General features: G+C 39.2%; 1 protein-coding gene and 3 long non-coding RNA genes across 4 annotated transcripts in view; 3 read left to right on the top strand and 1 right to left on the bottom strand.

Moving 5' to 3' along the window:
* LOC139130342 (NADH dehydrogenase [ubiquinone] 1 subunit C2-like) overlaps positions 1 to 21317 on the top strand; it is a 69920-nt gene that overhangs the window by 37788 nt on the left and 10815 nt on the right. The gene's annotated exons all lie outside the window — the stretch shown is intronic.
* Positions 1997 to 5324, bottom strand: LOC139130344 (uncharacterized). Its single transcript, XR_011551832.1, has 2 exons — positions 5027 to 5324; positions 1997 to 4830 (listed from the first exon to the last, which is right to left on the bottom strand). It is a non-coding gene; the product is annotated as an uncharacterized lncRNA (long non-coding RNA).
* LOC139130343 (uncharacterized) lies at positions 5374 to 21230 on the top strand. The gene is made up of 4 exons (XR_011551831.1): positions 5374 to 5563; positions 16805 to 16975; positions 20199 to 20356; positions 20780 to 21230. It is a non-coding gene; the product is annotated as an uncharacterized lncRNA (long non-coding RNA).
* LOC139130640 (uncharacterized) lies at positions 6098 to 13920 on the top strand. The gene is made up of 2 exons (XR_011551929.1): positions 6098 to 6227; positions 11245 to 13920. It is a non-coding gene; the product is annotated as an uncharacterized lncRNA (long non-coding RNA).

The raw sequence follows: 21317 nt of genomic DNA, 5'->3' as shown, positions 1-21317 counted from the left end.
ACACAGAGGAGCTATATCGGCCGCTAGGTCGCTTGTTTGTTATTTATATACATACCAAATATGAGCTAAAAACAGTTATTTAAGCAACTCAAGATGACATCTCACTAGGTTAGAAATGTTCTGACCAAAAATGTGGAAAATTGCCCAAAAATGTACAGTTATCATGTTTACTTCAATAAACTTAATGAAGGTCATCAGAAACCTACAAACGAACTGCAATATTATGAAACCAGCAGTGCCAGAATTTTTGAGGAAAATGAGGAGTCAAAAAAATATACATATGCAAAGTTTACATTTATTTTTGGCCCACGCGGTGGGTGTAGCCCACCTAAGTGGGCCAATGTCATAGGTTGGCGTGTGTTAGTCTGTATGTGTGTCTGTAATATGTCTGTGTGTGTGTGTGTGTGTGTTATGGATTTGTGTCGTCGATATCTCTCGAACTTGCTCATCAAATGTCACGTAATTAGGTACACACAATCTTTAGGATGGGAACTAGATCTGATTAGGTTTTGGGGGATGTTGGTTTGCATAGTTCAGCAGAAATTAATTTTTGAAGTAATATTTTGACTTATTTTTGCTCATTTTTGCTCATTTACATGGCAAGGGAGGATGCACTAAATTATGAGGAGTGGGGCACAGAGGACTTGGAAATAGTATTACCGTGACTAGGGTTTTTAGCTTGTGTGTTCATTCGAATGAGCTTTTGTGCTACTGATTTTTAAATTCTCTGTGTATATCTCTCTTTGTGATTGTCTGTCTGTCTGTTTGTCTGTCTAAGAATTATGACAAAAAATGGCACTGTTCGTGTGTGTATGCAACTAACTTTCCTCATCACAGATATATGTCTGCACTGACCTGACCAAAGTTGACCAAACTTGCTAAATAAATTGAAAATACTCTGACATAACATTAGTCTAAGTGGTTTAGTTTTTTTGCATTACTAATAACTAATTAACATATTTAAGAGACTTTCCTACTGAGGATTATATATCAGTATTGTCTTGACCAAAGTTGACAAAATGCCATGTACATTTCATTACTACAATGGTGAAATACATGTCTTCTACATGTAGTATTTCCGATATAAACATAAGGTATGAAGTTACTGATCCAATAACAGAGATGCCACCTATTTAATAAAATAAAACTTATGAAAAAGTGCCGAGTCAGCACTTTTGCATCAGTGGCTCCTGAAAGGAAACCCTACAACTATGATGTTGTCTTAAATCAAGCATCGAGACATGGTTTTATATTTTTCAACAAAGCATCTTTCAATGAATCATTTGTGGAAATACCAGAAAATTGCCACTATTCCTAGTATGTTTTCGAACATTTCTATATGCAATCCTATGCCATGAGAAATTTTGCATAGCCTCTTGGTAGTCTACTTATTCTACCTTAGGGTAGCATTAACACACGGTACAATAAATTATCCACAATTCAGTTTGATTTGTACACACAACGTTAGAATGTTTATAACTTTTTCCGTTCTGCCTGAAAGCAGTAATATAAAACCTCTAGATAATTAATTAATTACATCTATTAAAAGTATGTTTAGATATTTCACTATAAATTTCAAAGAAATCATTAAATAACCATACAAGTCATATTCTGCAGGTACTATAAATGCCAGACTTTTGGGTAGTAAGTTATGACAAATTGAAGGGGTCATTCTCTGTGAAAAGTCGGCATGTAAATTTCTTTTGTCTTTCTGCTTAGAATAAATCAATATCCTTTTGTTTCAAGTTCAACAAGTCCCTACTTTCCATCACCTTATTCTGTCTGGCTGAAGACAGAATCAGTGGAAAAATTTACAAAAATGCTATTCTCTTTCTCAATCAAGCACATTTGAAATAGGAATTTAGAAGAAAGGTGTCCATAAAAGTACGTTTTCAGAATTTTAAAAACTAGTCTGTGAATATATGTACACATGGGAGACACAGTAGACCACTGAGGAGTTTCTGAGTGTACCAATCATGATGGGAAATCTCCAGTATTGTGTAACAGGCTGATGAAACTTTTATTTAAAAAAAAACAAACATCAAAATAAGGAAATTGGTGGCAAGGTCCTATGGAGACAAAAGTTATATAGAGTATTAAAAACCCCACCCTTTAGTACAAAACGGTCCAGCCCTAGATCACAGGCAACATCAAGTGCGCAAGCGCATACAGTCAATGTCGTCATGAAGGCAGTTGATCCAAGGCCGACATGATTAGCAGCTAGCAACCGTGATCGGTATGACTGTTGCAGAGTGAAGTATTTAACATAGCTTTCTTTGAGAACCATACAGTGATATGTTGTTGATATACAGCAGGTAAGTTATTTTATGGCTTTTTCAGAGTGTTAGGTGTCATGTCTGATCACAGGACTGCAAATAAATAAGCATAGATAGCTCCGATAACTTGTGCCAACTGCCATACGCGTTGCCCTTTCCAAATTGACGTTTCGCTCGACCGAAAGTATCTCTCCGTACCCAGCCGACTAGTACCATTACATTTTTGGGGTGGCCAATGGGTGTTAGGGGTGAATAAGCGCTAATGAAAATGGTGGCACTGGCATTAACACGCTAGTGGCAGCAGTTGTTATTTTAACGTCATCTTTTCGGAGGATTGGAAAATGGTCATAGGACCGTTTGTTCCTTTTCAATTACTGCAAGAATACCACTATCGCTGAAAGCCAAGAGGCCAGTGACCATTGAAAAAACTTTGTAAGTGAGGCTCTAAGAGTGATGTCGACAACTTCTCTAAGAAATGGATTGTTTAGATACTCGTAGTTCTACTCCACCAAGGAAACTCTGCTTGGTTATTTCAGATCCGAATGAATCTCTGTTCGTAAACTTTATTAGTTTACTTGTGAGAAAACGCATCTATTACTGTAAAATGAACGGTGCTATTAAAGCCAAGTTTTGCAGGACTGGTGTCTTTCATACGACAGATATATCAGATAGAGAACTTCATTGCAAAAAAGAATAACAAGATGACAGTGCACTTGGAAAAGTGGTCTCCTATATTATTATTTGTGCGATAATTGATGTATTCACAGAGAAAAACTAGTACACTAGCATAAAGAATTGTAACATTTTAAGGAAAATACCCAATAAAATTCTTTAAATATAAAAAAAAACTTTTACCAGCCAATGTTAAAGACTGGCATAGGTCAAAGATCATTTGTGTATCGAGCTACTAAAATTTGGAATTCTATTCCTCCATATATCGGTCACTGTGAAGCGTTGTTGATGTTTAAATCAGAACTACATGGTTATCTTGTCATGAAATATTGTAAGTGTTATATATTGTCATGGAAATTACCCTCCCCTTTGTCCTATTCTCCCATCAATCCCATAAACTAGCCCTACGTGTATGGCGAGAGTGTCCGGCTTTGGCTCCAGAGGCGGCTTGCAAGGCAGACACTCTCGCCATACTCGTAGGGCTACCCGTAAGCAGACCGGGTAATGTCCATATGGAGTATAATTGGGAAAAGCCAATGGCATACCGTATTGTAATGAGGTTAAGGCAAGAACCAATCACGTACTGTATATGTAACGAGGGTTAAAGGTTAAGTTGGTTCGCTTTGAAATGTTATGCTGAGATCGTGATCTGACCTGACAGATCCACTGATCGAGTGAGACTGTTGGCTACCCGGAAGAGTCTCAGCCCGAGTCGATTTGCAACGTTCTACCGTGTTAAAAATTGTAAGATTTCTTCAGGAATATTATTCTGAGTTTCTTTACCCTTGATCATGTTCGACAAAGAGTTATTGGATGTTTTGCGTTCTCTTTTCCAGCTTGTGATTAACTTCTCAGCGATTGATCAGGCGCAGGGTTTGCTGAGCGAAGGGTCAATCCCAGCGAGAAATGCATGGTGATCGAAAACATCGTGCTCCATCGTGCTCCGATGACCGTCAAGAACAGTTGACCCATCTTTGCAAAGCTTGAAACTTTCTCCTTACTACAGATGGCAAGGGTTAAATTGAAATTTGACCAAAACAGGCGATATTTGGCGACAAATAACTTACTGTAGATTTGCAAGGGTCAAATTCTGTTTTTCTGGGAGCAGTACCTAGCCAGGAAAATGATCCAAACAAGTAATTTTCGTTGTACTAACCACTTGTGTCAGTCACCATCTTGACCGTACTGAACATTGTGCATAACGTCTACATCTAAAAACTACCAAGTGCTAAAAATAAAGGGTGAAATCAAGCCGAAAAGTTCCGAATTCGTTGCAATCTACGAGCCTAGGTTTGGCAGATCGTCCATGTAGCTGACACGAACACGAACTGTCTGATAGCGGCTACCAAATACTATGAAAAATAGTAAAGAATGAACTACAAAATCACTATCAGTTTTAAGTTTCAGGTAGAATAAGTCTGTGCCTTTGTATAAAATACTATAAAAATAGTAGAAAGTGAGCAACCAGTTAGTCGAGGAGACCTTAAACGCATATCATTAGCATCTCATTGTCCATGTGTGCCCCAGGTTCGCATGGTTAATTATTCATGACTTGGGCGACGGCAGGTTCACTGATCCAGGTCAGTCATAGTATCCTCTATATGGACATTACCCGGACTGGTAAGGCATGCTCATTCAGCCCCTCAAACCTGTCGGCCACCCCTAAAATGTAATGGTACTAGTCAGCTGGGTACAGAGTTCAACTATGGCATGGCGGTCCAGTTTGAAATTGACTTCGTGCCCGAGTAGTAAACTGTCATTTTTCAGCTGCAAGGAGCACAGTTGACCATCGATACGTGGTTTCAAGGATTCTAACATTATCTGGGAGTAGGATTGTGGTGAGATTTGCACATGGTAAGGCGAGATTCTCTGATAATGCAGCCTTTGAGCAAGCTGTGGGTCCATAACTGTGGTGTTTTCAGACGGGATTCCTGCCTTTTACGGGCTGGTTTTGACTTTTCCGATTTTTAACCCCGCCACCACAGTGGTGGCGGGGTTAAAAATCGGAAAAGTCAAAACCAGCCCGTAAAAGGCAGGAATCCCGTCTGAAAACACCACAGCTATGGACCCACAGCTACCTTTGAGCGTCCACTGCAGATCAACAGTAGCGTTTTACGTGGCAATATATATGATCCGGTCACGACATGCGACCTACGACTTCGAAACTGCGACCTGCGTCCTGCGAGTTTGAAACATGCGACCTGTGACTTAGGCATTTAGACCTAGGTGTAACCTGCGACTTCACAACAGCGACCTACGTCCTGTATGTTTGTCAAACTGCTACCTGCAACTTCACAACTGCGATGTAATAAAGGGAAAGTGGCTTCACACATCAGCCCACACTCCAAACAGTGGCGGCGCTCTCACTTCCGTTTCACTTCAGCTGCTCCCGCTTTCACGGGAAAGCTGGAGCAGAAGCAGACGCTGTACAAACGCAACGCGCATGCGTGAGCCAACCCGGAAGCGCTTCCCGCACTACGTTCTATCTTATCTACTGTCAAATGCGCGACACTACGTAGACTTTTTAGCATGACTCTGGACTTCGGGAGAACGAAAAAAAAAATACAAATACATTTTGAGGGGCTTTTTCATTTGCTATTTGAGAACAATTTTCGGTGAGTATGTCTTATTATACCTCTAAATGAAAAATGATTGCCATTCGTGATGAGTCTTGTTGACGAACCCAACGTAATGTAAACACGAGACAGCACAGTGCACACTCGAAGCGGTTTACCGACGACCATTTTGTGGATGTAGCAAATTACGTCCATAGTTGAACTGTTTTCGTGCATCTCATACAGTATAACCTCAGATGAATTTGATATGTGAGTATGGTTGCTGCGCTGGTGAGCAGCCGCCTGCGATACTGTTGTGCTAGTGTGTTTGTGTGATTTTGGGCGTGTGGGTCGTGCATTCTCTATAATAGATGCTTTTCAATTGACGTCACGAGTCAGGTCACGAGGTCATCCGCCATCTTGTGGGGCAACCCGCACCGCTCAGTGAATCAACAACGTGTACACGTGTGTGGGGTCTTTTGTTTACCTTCTCGTAATCGATGCCGAACGCGAACACTTTGTGCAGTGGTAGGCAGCTATAATCGATCTGTCGGCCTGAGGCCCAACTATCCTATCATACAGTTTAAAATTATCGATTACCCAGATGAAAGAACAAAATTTTTGTCCATGAAAAGGCGGAAAGTTGGATCTGTGCTATCGGTCGGAAGGACTGGATGCCATCGAAGTATTCCAAACAAAGTCGGCTCGGACCATTTTCTGACAGGTATTATTGCTGTTCCTATTTTATATCAACAATTAACCTGCACAAATGTGAACATTATTAATGGTGACTCGATTATTTGACCGATCGCTCAGCAAATAATACTGCTTTGCATCAGTGCATACATTCCCGCTAGCATGATACGAATGTTCAACTTTCCTGCCATTTTGCATTTGCCGTTCAGCATTCTTTGATGTGACGTACTCCGTCGGGATACCAGCGACGTGCACACATTTCTCTCTGTCGTTTTGCTTTGATTCTACACGAAAGCTTGCTTGCAGCTTACCATTTACTCAGTTAATGATATAGGATAATACCAGTTGGCTTGGAATATCATACTCCGATAAACGTCCATGGCCTGGCTTTGAGAAGTATACTGCTTTGCAAAATAAATCGTCTTATCAATTCACTGATTCTCATATATGGCTAAAAGTCCTGAACTGTAACTTACAGAAGTTCCTATTGCATTTCATTAAGGTAGCGACTCGGGTTCATTGTCACTTATTTCAATCCTCATTTTCACAAAGAAGACGTGGTCACACACCCGACATGTGGTACTTTTTTATCTGCTCGGTCACCGAAGAGTTCAGAAAATTTGTGTTAGTTTTTGAAAAACAGTGCGCATACGGCTGTTTTACTAAAAACATGTGTTTTTAGGTTTTTTACTCAAAAAAGTGTAAGTACAAATCTTCAATCGGCCTTGGTGATCTGTTTACGGCAATCGACGGCTGGGTATACTGGGCAAAAAAACCGTGTCCCGGATTTTTGAAATTCGCTTTTGTTTTCGCACAATGCACCTTCAAAGTGTCAACTTGACGTTTTTTGCATAAATTATCGGCCTTTGTTCACGTTTGTCAGGATATCTTCACTTCCAGGCCCTTTATCGGAAGTCTGAGACACGGTCTTTCAGATATATTCATTCACTGTCCACAGGTGAAAAATCAGGCTAGTCTGTCCAGGCGCCGCCGACTTATACTTATTTGAATAATGTACGCACTGCCAAAAACGGAACTGAGAAAATCGACGATTTGTGTAAACGACATATGCGTCACACATTGTGACCAAGAGTCCGACTCTCGCACTATTTTCTGCGAATTTTCTTACACCAGGACTAAGTTGATATATTTAGAGTCAGTTTTGGGAATTTTGAATATGTTTAGGATTGCAGATCGTGTGAAAATAGAAAGAAATTATACCTGAACTGGCAAATGCTTAGTGCCAGCAGTGGGTGGTATTTACACAACAAACACAGAGGGGTACTTAGCGATTTAATCCATTTTTGGAACGTTTAAATAGTAGATTAACTGTATACTGTTGTCTCAACGGTTACAATCTGGTTACCAGAGTTCACAGTCAAGACGAAGACGTCGAAACTTGCGTAAAAAAGTCTATCCGATCGAGACTTATGTGCTGTCGTCACGCGATCGCGTCGGGCATTCACTTGTTCTTGACTCAAGTTGTCTACTTCCTGTCTCGCGATCGGCAATTTATGCATGTTCTTTGTGAAAAGTGATTGTCAAGTTCATGTTAGCGCCAACACTGTGCGAACGGGACGTCACTTGCTAGTTTTCCTACCTCAAGATGAGACGAACACATGTAACTCTTGACAACATAAAATGTCTGTCGTATTTTCTTAGCTTTTGCACCGCACTGCAAACTTGTCGCCCTTCGTTACGACGGGAGAGATTGACTCGTGTTATTTTTTCAAACTTTATTTATATGTGTTCTTGTACCGATTTTATCAAACTAATAATAATCACGCCGTAGCGTAGAACAGTGCAGGCTGTCATCGACAGCGTGTTCCGAGAGACAGAGTATCGACTAGTCTACAGTGGAGTCACTCGACTTGCGCAATACCAGCGCACACATAATTATTTCGGAGATTTTTACTTTTAGTCAAACTTTCGATGACTGACCTCATATAGCAAAAATTGCTAGTTGCGGCACTTCTAGAAGTTGAGCCGGGGGTAACTGGTCGTTTCGGCACCAAGTCGTTTCGGCCCAAGTCGTTTCGGCCTCGCAATTTCCGGCCCAAAGTCATTTTGGCACCGCAACCCAAGACGTTTCGGCATCCCTGTTCCGATTTGTTTTCAAACTATTTAGTAATTGACTTACCGGTCATATTCGTAAGCGTGACCTTTGCGTTCTGACCAGCAGTACTTTTCTGTGCATTTGTGTGACATTTGCCGTGCTGTTTTGGCACCGCTTTCAAACATTTGCCGTGTCGGCGGCTATTGCTATCGATAAACTTGTGTCACAGATTTGAAAATGATATGAAGTTTTTTTCTTACGGTCTCTTACTATGTTCTCACAAAGTGAAGCATGATTTACATGAATGTTATTTGACACTACTTTTTTAGTGCTTGGATGTGCAACATTACGCTCCAGCACTAGTTCCCTCAGATAGCCCTGAGCAGTGCCGAAACGTCTTGGGTCGCGGTGCCGAAACGACTTGGGGCCTGAAATCGGGAGGCCGAAACGTCTTGGGCCGAAACGACTTGGTGCCGAAACGTCTAGAAACCGAGCCGGGTTTGTTTTACGTTCAGTGTTGAGGTCCAGCTAGCAGCTGTGGAGTCTGCGGGTAATTGATAAGTTTAGACAACACGCACACAAGAATCATTTGTGAACCCTCGCAATTCACGTTTGACGTAATTTAATTTTTGGGTTATATTTAAAGAAAGAAAAGGCATGAAATAAAAAAAATATTTGCATTTCGTTTCGAAAAATTAGCAGATCGGTGAACTTGCTCTTGTGAATCTACATAATGTGTGTATGAACTCCTGCACTGGCTTGGGAAACTCCTTGACATAAATGTCGCGTGATGTCGGGTACGGTGTTGTTCAAGGTTTATCAGCAGACACGAAAAGTCTGAACGATAGAAAACTCGAGTTTAAAAATACAAAAGAACACGATACTAACACCAAGCATGTACAGCAAGAGTGATAAAATTATCGCAACTAACAGAAGTTTCATCTCACTCAGGCTAATTTTTTGACTCGGGTTTGTAATCAGCATAGCCTAATATGTTCGAAAAGCAGCGTGTCAAATACTTTCATAGATGTTGAACTGAGCACGTCGCGTCTCCGTTATCGTCTGCGTCCTCCAGGTCCTCGGCCAAATCTGACTCTTCACTGCATTCTTGATCGTTATTGCAGGGAGTATGAGCCAAAGTCGGACTGTTTTACATTTAAATCGACCTTTGCGCACGTTCCCGTCTTTTTCAGGTCCGCTTTTGTGGACCTCGCTTGCTTTTTCGACGGAACGGAGCGCGAGCGCCGGCTTTGGTCTGCTCGACGTGTTTGCCGTACCGATACATGCGGGGTTCAAAACGCTGAGCATAACGTTGAAGATAGCGCATGCGCACTATACCGCCAAGCCTATACATTATCTCTGCGTGTTTATCAAAGTTATCGTGGTCGGTAATCCGCGACCGTTAAGACAAAGGGGAAATAATGGCACGCGGTGTAGCTGATAGTTTGCCATTTTAGTAATATTTCAGGAATTTCCCGGTACGATGTAACCCAACACCTTTCCCCAAAAGAAAGACCACGTGTCAGTGGTTCGAAATTTGAAATAAAAAAAAAATTGCTAAAATTGACCTTTGAACCTGAGTCGCATCGTTAAGTTGTGCAAAGCTCTAAAAATTGGTCAGTACATTGTTATGTAGGTCATTTCCCCACACTCATCATGACCTGAGTTCAATTAGTCTAGAACATTCTCAAGGTCACTGCCCTTGATGACCTAACAACCTTGAATTCAATTAGTCATGTTTGGAATGTTCGGGAAAGTTGATTAGTTGTGTAAGGGAGATAATTTTAGAACAGTAATTAGCATGTCAATAAAAGTTCTAGATTGTTCTTATATGCCTTTATAAAAGGGACTTACGTGCTCAGCTTCCAGTCAGACTTTTGGGATCGTGTCTCTTGTGTGTTACTAAACTCCAGCAGTAGTCATTCTCAAGACTTTTTCAAGACCTTCACTGCCAGCGCTGGATTTATACTGTGGACTTTGTGCAGCTTCAAGCCTGCAAGGACTGTTCGTTCATCCGACTGACTGTTACAACTCTGAGACTGGAGCTTTGCCGTCCCAGCTGAGATAAGTAGTCTGTACACTTTTAAAGCTTGTACCTATCCCTGACTTGGCAATTAGTTTTATTTTCGTAATAAATTTTGTTTAAACGTTAACTGCTGAGTTCACCCTTTTGTTCGTTTTCTCTGCACGTAACAACATAGAATTGAATGAATGTTTTCATTTTCGTGACTGAACAGTGTACCAGGTGAACACTAAGTGTACCTTCCTTTCTTTCCTAATAAGAGAAACCATTTATGTTGTATGATGAAAGACACCCAAACTGGCCACCCTCTTTATACCTTTGGAAACCATCTGGACTTAAAACCATGTTTGGTCTATCATTTGGGCAAAAGAAAAAGCGAATCGATAGGAATGCTTTGCCATTTGATGAAGTACACAGTGATGGCATGATAAAATTGCATTCCCCCTTTGTTTATTCTTTCTACCTATGAAATGTCTGTTTGTCATTGTCAAGATTGTAATATATTACATGTAGTATTATGTCCTGTTAAAGTTTATTGACTTATTATACTGCAAGAAAATGTCCAGAAGAGTGAATCTATTTAATTGCAGGTTGTGTTTTGAATACAGTAGTACTTCATATCAGAATGGATTTATATAAATTACCATGTAAAAGTCAAGTATGGATGTGATGTTTGTTATCACATGCAATATGTCTGCCACAGCAATAGTTTACTATTTCATGTTCTGTTAAAGAAAGTGTTCACTTTGTTTTCATCTTTTTGAATAGCTATCAGACCTATTCAACCCCAATTTACTCTAAACAAGTGTGAAATCACCATTGGTGATTTGGTTTTGATTTATTCATAAAGCATCTTCACCAGCAAAGGGTGTTCCTTAAGGCAGAGTCTCTCCCTCAAAACGGTCATTGGTGAAACATGTACAATAGTTTACATAATTGGTTTTGTGTTTTTCTGTTTCCTTTCAGATATGACAGAGCGATGAACAGACAAAATAAGAAGACTGAACTGGAAGAATGTTCATTTGAAATAGAAACCTCTCTCTGTTTTCTATTGCTAATCATACACCAGAATTGTTTGAGATAGAGGAAGCCTGTCTCTATTTTCTATTTCTAATCACATACCAGAATTGTTTGAGATAGAAAAAGCCTGTCTCTACTTCTTTTTCTAATCACATACCAGAATTGTTTGAGATAGAGGAAGCCTGTCTCTATTTTCAATTTCTAATCATACACCAGAATTGTTTGAGATAGAGGAAGCCTGTCTCTATTTTCAATTTCTAATCATACACCAGAATTGTTTGAGATAGAGGAAGCCTGTCTCTATTTTCAATTTCTAATCATACACCAGAATTGAATGATGCAGACTCATCTGTGCAGACATACTATATTCTTGTAGCTAAATACTTTGTACTGCACGGGAGAATTATTTCTCTATCCAGAGCTTTCGACAACTATATCCAGCCGTCTTTATCAATGAAATTGAAAATGGTGTATGATTAGCAATAGAAAACAGAGAGAGGTTTCTATTTCAAAAATTTCAACACCATTGATAAAGACGGCTGGATAGTTGTCGAAAGCTCTGGATAGAGAAATAATTATCCCGTGCAGTACAAAGTATTTAGCTACAAGAATATACACCAGAATTGTTTGAGATAGAGGAAGCCTGTCTCTATTTTCAATTTTAATCATACACCAGAATTGTTTGAGATAGAGGAAGCCTGTCTCTATTTTCAGTTTCAAATCACATACCAAATTTGAAGTGGTATATGTCCGACTCTGTGCGCCGACTCTGTGCTGCAGGTAAAATTTTAGTCATACAATGTTGGAGAAGACTGTCTCTGTTTTGCATTTCAAATCTCATAGTATACCATAATTGTGTGGTAAGGAATGTCCGTCTCTGTTTTGGGTTTCTAATCACATACCTTAATTGTTGTGGTTCGGATTAGGCTGTCTGATTTACACTCTTATCAGAAGTAAGTGAAAGTTAGAATTAAGAGATTACCACTGGCTCAGGACACATGAAGACATAAATTCTGTATTACTTATCACATTCAATACAATTCTGAAAGGAAAAACACATCCATATTTTACATTGTCAGGAACATTGGTAATTTATTTCACAGTGACATTCAAGTTTCAGACTGCCAAACAAGACTGTCAATTTTAAAGGTTACAACTTTTTTAATGTAGGCAGTGACTACAACAAATTGGAAGTTACTGTTCACTGACCATGAGAAATATTTACAAATTGACCTTAGTATCTGAAATATTTATATTGACATAATTCAAGAAATAGTCTTCATAGAAAGAAAATCATAATGTTTCAGAAAAACAACATATTTTTCAGGGGTACATGTATGCATTGAACATTACCAAAATCAAACTGTATTGCACTTTGTTTTAAAGCTAAATCAGTGCAAAGTGTATGTCTTCCAAGCTTTCAAGCTGAAGTACAATAAAGAAAGCTTTTACCAATTACATTATTACAGTTGCATTGTATGACATCTATATTGCAATATAAAGGTTGAATATGACATACAGTATTGCTCATCTTGTGAACTGTTGATGACGATAGAAAAGTGTACTCTTCCATTGTTAACAAGAAAAAGATACTTGTGCTGGCCCATACATGTGACAGAACTGAATGATTGTCACTGCTTGCATCAACAATATTGAAGCGTTCACATTCAAAATGTAACCAAGACCCATATCAGCTGGACTCGGAGACATAGATTTTCCTGTGCAATGTGGCAATGATTTGACACACATATTGTTTCCAGCCATAATAATGTGGCTGAATTATGAAAGACCACCAAATGCAAAAAGTGTGATAATGATTTGACACCAAGCCATAAGAATATGGCTGAATATGAAAGACCACTTCATTGCAAAGCTGTGATAATGATTTGACACCAAGCCATAATAATATATGAAAGACCACTTCATTGCAAAGCTTTGATAATGATTTGACACCAAGCCATAATAATATGGCTGAATATGAGAGACCACTTCAATGCAAAGAATGTTGTAAAGATCTGACCTACGGAAGCAATTTTATTACACGGCTATATATGAAAGACCATCTCAATACAAGAGTGTGGCAATTTATGTGACCTGCAGAAGTATATTTCATGAGAATGAATGTGAAAGACCATTGCAATGCAAGGAGTGTGAAATATTGTGAAAACATGAAGGAAAGTCATAAAAACACACAGGAAATGCAGTGTCAGAAACAATTTTTATGATAAGTTTCTGGTGTGATTAGAAAAGTCCATTCTAAGTATTATGGAGTCTACGTCATGTGATTGTACGTGAGGCAGTTTATATGCATAGAATGTGGAAGGTATATCTTCAGTCATGTTGAAGTATAAAATATGAAAGACCATCCACATGCCAGGAATATGAAAAAATTATGTTAATTTTAGATCGGAGAGGAGAAGCAAGACATAGTGTCTATGTTTTGAAAGACTGTTGTATGCAAAAAGTATGGAAAGATGTTATGGAAAGTCATCACACCCATCCACAAGTATATGTACATGAACTAAAATTTGGTTTGATAAAAATCATGAAACTAACGCAAAATGGTAAAGCTAAAAATTAGACTATTTCTTTGACTGCTTGAACAAAGGAAGTTTTCGACAGTTTTGGCAAAAAAAGTTACCGTTTGATGCTCTCATATCTTTAACACATCTGAAGTGCAAACACTCGTACGGACAATTCTGGTTATCACAGCCTATCACAGCACCATCATCTGGTCTGTACGGAGTTTGACAATTCTATTTTCATCGTCATCATTACAGAATTAATGGATTATGATGTTCCCCCTCCATTACTGGGCCCACACTGAAATTCTGAATCAACCAATGTAACATTCTTAGATGGCTCAACAACTGAGAATCGCCGAGAATATAGTTTTCCCACTAATTCAGGTAAAATGGAATTTTTAAAGAAAAATTGTGATGACTGAACTATATTCTGACAAAATTAATGATCTATACTGATTCTCTCAATATGAAAATCAACTTTTGTCCACACAATAAAATCACAAATTCTCTTTCACATACAAGTAGCTGACACTGTACTTGATAGTAATAATTATGTGACCTTTTCAACCTCAAATTTGTCTCATGGGTTTCCAGGCAAGACTCATGGTCAAGCTTTTTATCTCTACTACAATATGGACATTTGATTTCAATACACACCTCACCACAACAATCACATATGGCAATTCCATCAGGAGAGGCCCCTATTAATGAAAATTTTGGATTGATAACAAGTCCACTATCCCCCATGATAAAGTTTTCATGACTTTCCTTCATGTATTCAAGATATGTTTCTCTGGCTTCACTCTCATGCTCACAACCCCAACGGGTTGCCTTTGTACTGAAGGAATTGACACTGGGGTAATAGATACATTTACTTCAACTCTGAGAGGGGTTGGTAGGTGAAGTGTGGCAGACTGTCTTTACTCTTGATGCAGTTACCCTACCAGTTTGAAATCGGTGCCATTCCCTACTTCTTGCCTGGTCACGTGTGCACTCCTCAACATTTTTGGTTTCCTCTTCACTGACAGTTACAGTGTCCAATAAATAATCACAGTGCTTCCGTAGGTCATCTTTATTCACGCTGACAAAATCATCATTGCGAAGTTCTGACAAAACTAAAGGGAACGTCTTGTCTAACGCGTTGGGGATGTCATTTCAGCATATTTTGCCATTTCTGGTACTTATACCAACGACAAGACGACAGACTTCGTGTTGGAGTTGTGCAAGCCCCGGTAAAACTTGTTGACTTCGTCGGGGGTGGATTGTGGTATTTCCGAAAACTTCTTCTCGGTCTCGGGAACTTGTGTCCCCGGCAACGGCTGCGTCAAGCTTTTTTTTCTTGGTCTTGGCGGATGTGAAGTCGATGTCTCGTACCCTTTTCCTGCTGACTTTGTTTACACCGGTGGGCAGCAACCATTACGCATTTTCTTCGGTGACGCTTCTTGATCTCTGTAGTTTCACAGTGGCTTCGATGGCAAACATAAGGGCACCGACATGACTACAAGTCTCACCACGACAAGCCATACAAGTACAGTGTCCGGCGAGAATTTCTCCCCTCTTCTCAGCAATAATCCAGGGCTGCAGCTGTGCTTCGTTCATACGTTGTGAGTGACGTACCTTGGATGTTGTTTCCGTTAACATTTGCGAACCTGATGTTGCTCACCCAGCCGCTAACAAAATAGCTATAGGACTGGAGAGATTTGTACGCCTTGAGGTCTTCCAAGGTGTAGGCACTCTGTGAGTAGACAAAATAGTTTACGATGTCGGGATATGTAATATCTGGCCGCTCACCAACGTCGTCTGACGACCAATAACTTTTCTGGGGCTGGTACGGGTCTGGTTACCAATTACTCTGATTTTCTCGAGATATCTTGCTCTTGAAACACTATCGAGACTATCTAGGTAGTCAGTGAAACACGCTCGGCCTTGTCTGGGTTCACTCAAACGGGTAAATGATTGTTTTGAATGCAGCTCTCTCGAACGCAAATCTCCAGGTCAGCGGATTTGAATGCTCTATGAATATGCAAACAGTTGCCCAACAAGATGGCGCCGGGGTCAAATCTATGACGTCATTGCAAAGCATCTATTCCCTGCTGTATCATTGACGTGACATCCATGCCTCTGCGGAGTATTCATTCCTCCTCAATGTTATTTTCTTTATTGATAAATTTATTATTCATATGAGTGTACAAGCTTGCCATGTGAAACATGTTTGTCAAGTATGTCATATGTTTATGCTGGTATTCTAACTCTTCCTAGCTGTCACCTATACTCATTCTGTTCCTTTCTGTTAATGGTCTCTTTTTTTATGTCTATCTACCTGTCCATCCATTTGTATCTATCATTGCAAATGAAAATAAGTAATGAGAGTGGTATACAATATGGTATTGAAAAAGACTAATGGTCATGTACACTTTGTGAGAATGGGTTCTTTATTTCAGGTTTGCATTAATGAAAATATTTGTAAAAAATTATAGATAAATATTATGATTTGTCATCTTTAAATAAGTTTGTGGATCACCATCTTCTTACTTATTGAGACAAAAGATTTTGACAGTTTGCTGCATAAATTTTTCCAGCAGTGAGATTATGTAATAATGTGTAAATCATTGAGATTCTGTCTTTGTAATTATTTGTCACACAGTAAGCTTATTTTTATTGTACAATGGGTCAATGGCCATCAAAATGTATTGAAAAGTTGGCATGTTTTGGTCTGATTGATAGACAGTGACAATTTATTTAATCCCAGTTAGTTAACATACAGACACGATACAGTCTGTCTGAGTTCCATTATATTACTGTCTACCAATCAGTTGCCCTACCACCACGTCAAGGTACATGCCATAGGTAGGGTATGTTGGTGTTCAGTGTGTGCAGAGTGGATGCGTGTCAGTGTTGACATGCAATTGTATCACATTGTAATGGTAATAACCTGTCAGATTTTGTGTCATTGATGTTACATGTAATTTTATTTTACACAGTATATATATTACACGAAGACTTCTTTACAGTGAAGGTTCGGCAATGACATTGGTCAAGTTATTAGAAAAGCATTATTTGAAAATGGACTTACCTATTAGTTGAATGAAATGGGTGTTATACTACCGACAGCATTGCAGACGTCATTCCCAGTTGTCAACTGATTAAATTTGGTGAGTAAGTGTTTTGGCTCATCTAATGAAGTTGTTAGTAAGACAGCGCCCAACTGATGACACTATTAATTACATTGTGCATGTTGTTGTTGATTGGTATGGCAGGGCAACCAGGAATGGATATTAAGATTGTAGCAAAATGGAGAGCAGAGGATGTTGTCGTATCAGTGGGAATTTTGTGTACATGTATGTGATGGTAGTCATCAATATTTAGTGTTATTAATAGTTTCTTCTGTAAGGAAAAAAAGAAAAAAAATATATGTTAATTGATGGGTTTTGAATTCAGAGTTTATATCAGTTTCTTCTGAAAGGAAAAAAAAGAAGACAAATATATATGTTAATTGATGGGTTTTGAATTTCCTAGAGCTAGGCACAGATGAAACACGTATAGCCAAGTAGATATTAATTACTCATTTTGATAATGTCTAACTTTCACTTTGAATCTAAGGGAAAAAAAAACCAACATAAAGTAATCATGTTTTTGCAGATCTAAAGAAAGATTGACATCATTTCACCATTTGAAACCTAGAATGTTTTATTGAAACAAACCATTTCACTTACATTATATGCATCTAATACAACGTCTGTTGTCATTTCAGTATTTTTGGTGGCAAGATACTCCTCATACCGCTTTATGGTATTCTGGCTTGTAGAGTAACCCATACCCGACCCAAAACTAAACCCTCCCCATAGGCGGCCCATACATATTGATAAGCTTATTATTGAGTTTTCTCAGTTTTCTCTGTCACTGTCAGCCCCTCTCCTTTCTTCATGCTCTGACTGATCGTAGTAAATAAAATAAATGACTATATAGCCTAACCTATAGCCTCTTGACTCTTTATTCATTTTACACTCCATTACAAGGACGTATCTGATCTCTCATACACACATGCTGTAATTGATTAGTCAACACAACTAATTATGCTAATCCATGGACTTATCAAGGGTTGGTCAACATTGGAAAGATAGAGATTTAAATGAAAAAGGAGAAGGTATGAAGATCTTGGGAAACGTGTCCTGAGGACGTCCGTATTAGTGGACACCTATATATTCATGATATGCGCAAACAAACACTGCTCATTATTCAAAAACAAACGGAAAGTTTTGTGGAGGGATTGCAGTCGGATCGAAAGGAACACTGGAAAAGCGCATGCTTTTCGTTGCCAAGCGCCAAATTCAAACATAACTAAGCAGACATGGCCCTGCTCCATGTAACAAATGCCACCCAGAAAGTATCGACCGACCAAGCAGAAAAAGATCGCCGGAGTTGCCGTTTCATGAGTTTTTCAACAAAATTATATAGATGTATGTTTCACGTCGTCGTTTTCTGGGAGTGTATATACCAAGTATAATTTACAAACCGCGTCGTGATTCAAGGCACAATGGTGACACATTAGCAGGAGCCACGGTCCCTCCACACTTTTGTGGAGGGACCGTGCAGGAGCATATTTTCTGTCTCAAAGTACGTACCGGCAACAGGCCTTTGACGTCAAAGTCGGTTATTTTCTGGTGTACGGTAGCAACCAAGCTCATGGACTAGAATGACTGTACGGCGTCAAGGTTACTTTTTTCGCATAGTAAAAGAGAGTTGGTCGCTACATAGAGCTAGTTTCTAGCTCCATGGTCGCTACTAGTCTAAGGAATTCATCGATTTTCAATCGTGCCTTATGCAGTGTTAGTGCACAAAATTCCCGAAAGAAGCGGCGCACGGGCTATAAAACTTCGTTTATACTGTTAGGCTAGCTTTGGGTCCATATTTTCCACCCAAATTGCCAACACTCATCGACAACATGGTTATTAGGAGCCTACCACTACCAGAAATCCGCTCGAAAATCACCAAGCTATCGCCGTTTTTCCAGCTTTTTCCGACATGGCTACTCGCAGACCGTTCTTTTTCTGGCGTACAAGCGATTGACGAGGCTCAGTGTAGCCCGTCTCTAAAGTCACCTGAGCGGTGACCTCGCAACATCGAAACACAAACTGACATCACCGATGATGTCGGCCACTACGTTAAGAAGCCTGTGAGAATTTTTACCAGCACTGTGAATTTTTTAAACCAGTCACCGTCATTTCTATTCACTCGCTATTATCTCCATGTCTGCCGGTAACATATCGTTATGGAGAAGTTTAGTTACACGTAATTACGTTCCATCGTCAGCTGATCAGTGATAACCATACGTCGCGTACGTGTAGAACATACGTTCGGAACGGCAAACAACACCTCTACACATACAAAATGTAGTCATAATTACGTGTAGTATTTTTTAGATATTCTGATGATTTCCGCGAATTTAGACAAGAAACCTTGTAAACCACAGGTGTCCGGAGTTGCCGGTGTACATGCATAGAGAGAATGGGATTCTCTCTATGCATGTACACCGGCAACTCCGGACACCTGTGTCTATGCATGTACACCGGCAACTCCGGACACCTGTGTTGTAAACTATCATGGAAAACATCGTTGATATCATAATATTTCGTAGAGTTTTGCACCAGCGCAAGAAGTACTTGCTATATGATTTCCTTACATGAACGAAATGTTTCTTAAAACTTAAACGAATTTCCAATGTTTGTGAGAAAAAATACAGCAAAATTATCGAGAACGCACAGCAGACATTAGGCAGACCACCGTCCCTCCACGCACGGACGGTGGGCAGACAAAACCTTAGCAACACCCACCCACGCTTAACCACACGAACTTTGACCCTAGTCAAAATCAGGCTTGTCCCTGGGAAATATGTTTACAAGTTTGCCCACATATAAACAACGTAAAGGTCAAAGGTTTCAACTTCCGACTTCCTGCTTTACGGACGTCCTCATGCCATGAACTGCAGGCAAGGCACTGGCAGGGTTTGCACTGTTCGCGACCATTTAAACGTTTGAAATAAGAGTAGCTGGCTCCCCTCGGCCATCGAAATACATTGGCTGCAGTAAATTTTGGATAAATGATCATGACTGGCCGCATTGGTAATTTCTGGACACATTTCAGGAGAGCTTCTTACCTTCCCGTTTTAGTAACCATTCCTATCTTTCGCGATGTTGACCAACCCGTAAAATCCCTGATAGTCCACGGATTAGCATAATTAGTTGTGTTGACTAATTAATTACAGCATGTGTGTATGAGAGATATACGTCCTTGTAATGGAGTGTAAAATAAATAAAGAGTCACAGAGGCTAGGTTAGGTTATATAAACCTTTTATTTTATTTATTCCGATCATTCAGAGCATGAAGAAAGAAGAGAAAATGATAGAGAAAACACTGAAAAACTCAGTAGTACTTATTGGGTCGCCTGTGCCCTCCCATGACAAACCATGCTGTCGGAGATAAACCCCACAATCCTTTTCCAGTATGGAACACTTCTGTGACCTGAAAAAAAGCAGGTAAGTTGTCAAAAAGCCAATATATTTTTAAATGTAGTATTAAAGTGGTACTCCACTTTGCAATATTCTTAAAACACATTATTTTATGCCAATTTTATGTTTTTTATGATCACTTCAGGGATATATTTCAAATATGAGGCCGTTAAAAAATTTAACATAAATTTTTTTATTTAAAAATGATAAGCTAATAAATGCATCACATTGAAATCCAAACTGAAGTGTAAATGATTGATTTTTGTGATAATTACCATATTGACTAGTCTCTATAATGTACATTTTAAATTTATCTTACAATATCTGATCTATATTTTAATGTTGAATCATAAAAGTTACCTGAAATAAGAAATGATGTGCAATAAAGCTACAGTTCTCTTCCTCTGCAAATGGTACCTTTCAAGTGACAGTCTGTTGTCTTGTCTACAGATGGAATCCAGGATGGCTTGGTACAGTCCAGGGCTGTGTCTGTCACTGAAAGCCTCCATGTCGTCGCTGTTGTACTGTCTTCTGTCCGGATTGGTTTGGTAATACCTGTGGAGGGCTTCTTGAAAAGACCGGACGGAATCCTCGAAGTTGAAACCTAGTAAAGAAATGTCCATATTTTAAGAGACAAAATGTTGAATAGGTTGTTTCTCATAATTAGATTATTTGTATGGTCCTACTAACGATCACGATTCTCAAATCACACCTTATGCATTGAGATAATAAACACTTTGATAATATATATTCTAATAACTGAAGTATAGTGTTGTTTCTGAAAATCAATTCATCAATGAGGTTCTAAACAACAAACCAAAAATATCCAAAGTGATATCAAAAAGTTACAGCATAGTTTCATCAGTGTAATTGTCAATAAAATACTATTGCTGGAAACCTGTGACTGTGTTATGTGCCCTTTTATAAAAAACATACAGCAAAGGGATAGGTGTAATTTTATATACTTTTTTCTGGTTTAAACTTGTTC

This window comes from Ptychodera flava, chromosome 4 (genome assembly GCF_041260155.1).
Source record: "Ptychodera flava strain L36383 chromosome 4, AS_Pfla_20210202, whole genome shotgun sequence".
NCBI classification, from domain to species: domain Eukaryota; kingdom Metazoa; phylum Hemichordata; class Enteropneusta; family Ptychoderidae; genus Ptychodera; species Ptychodera flava.
The sequence above is the reverse complement of the archived record's forward strand: the minus strand, read 5'-3'. Positions and strand labels throughout refer to the sequence as shown.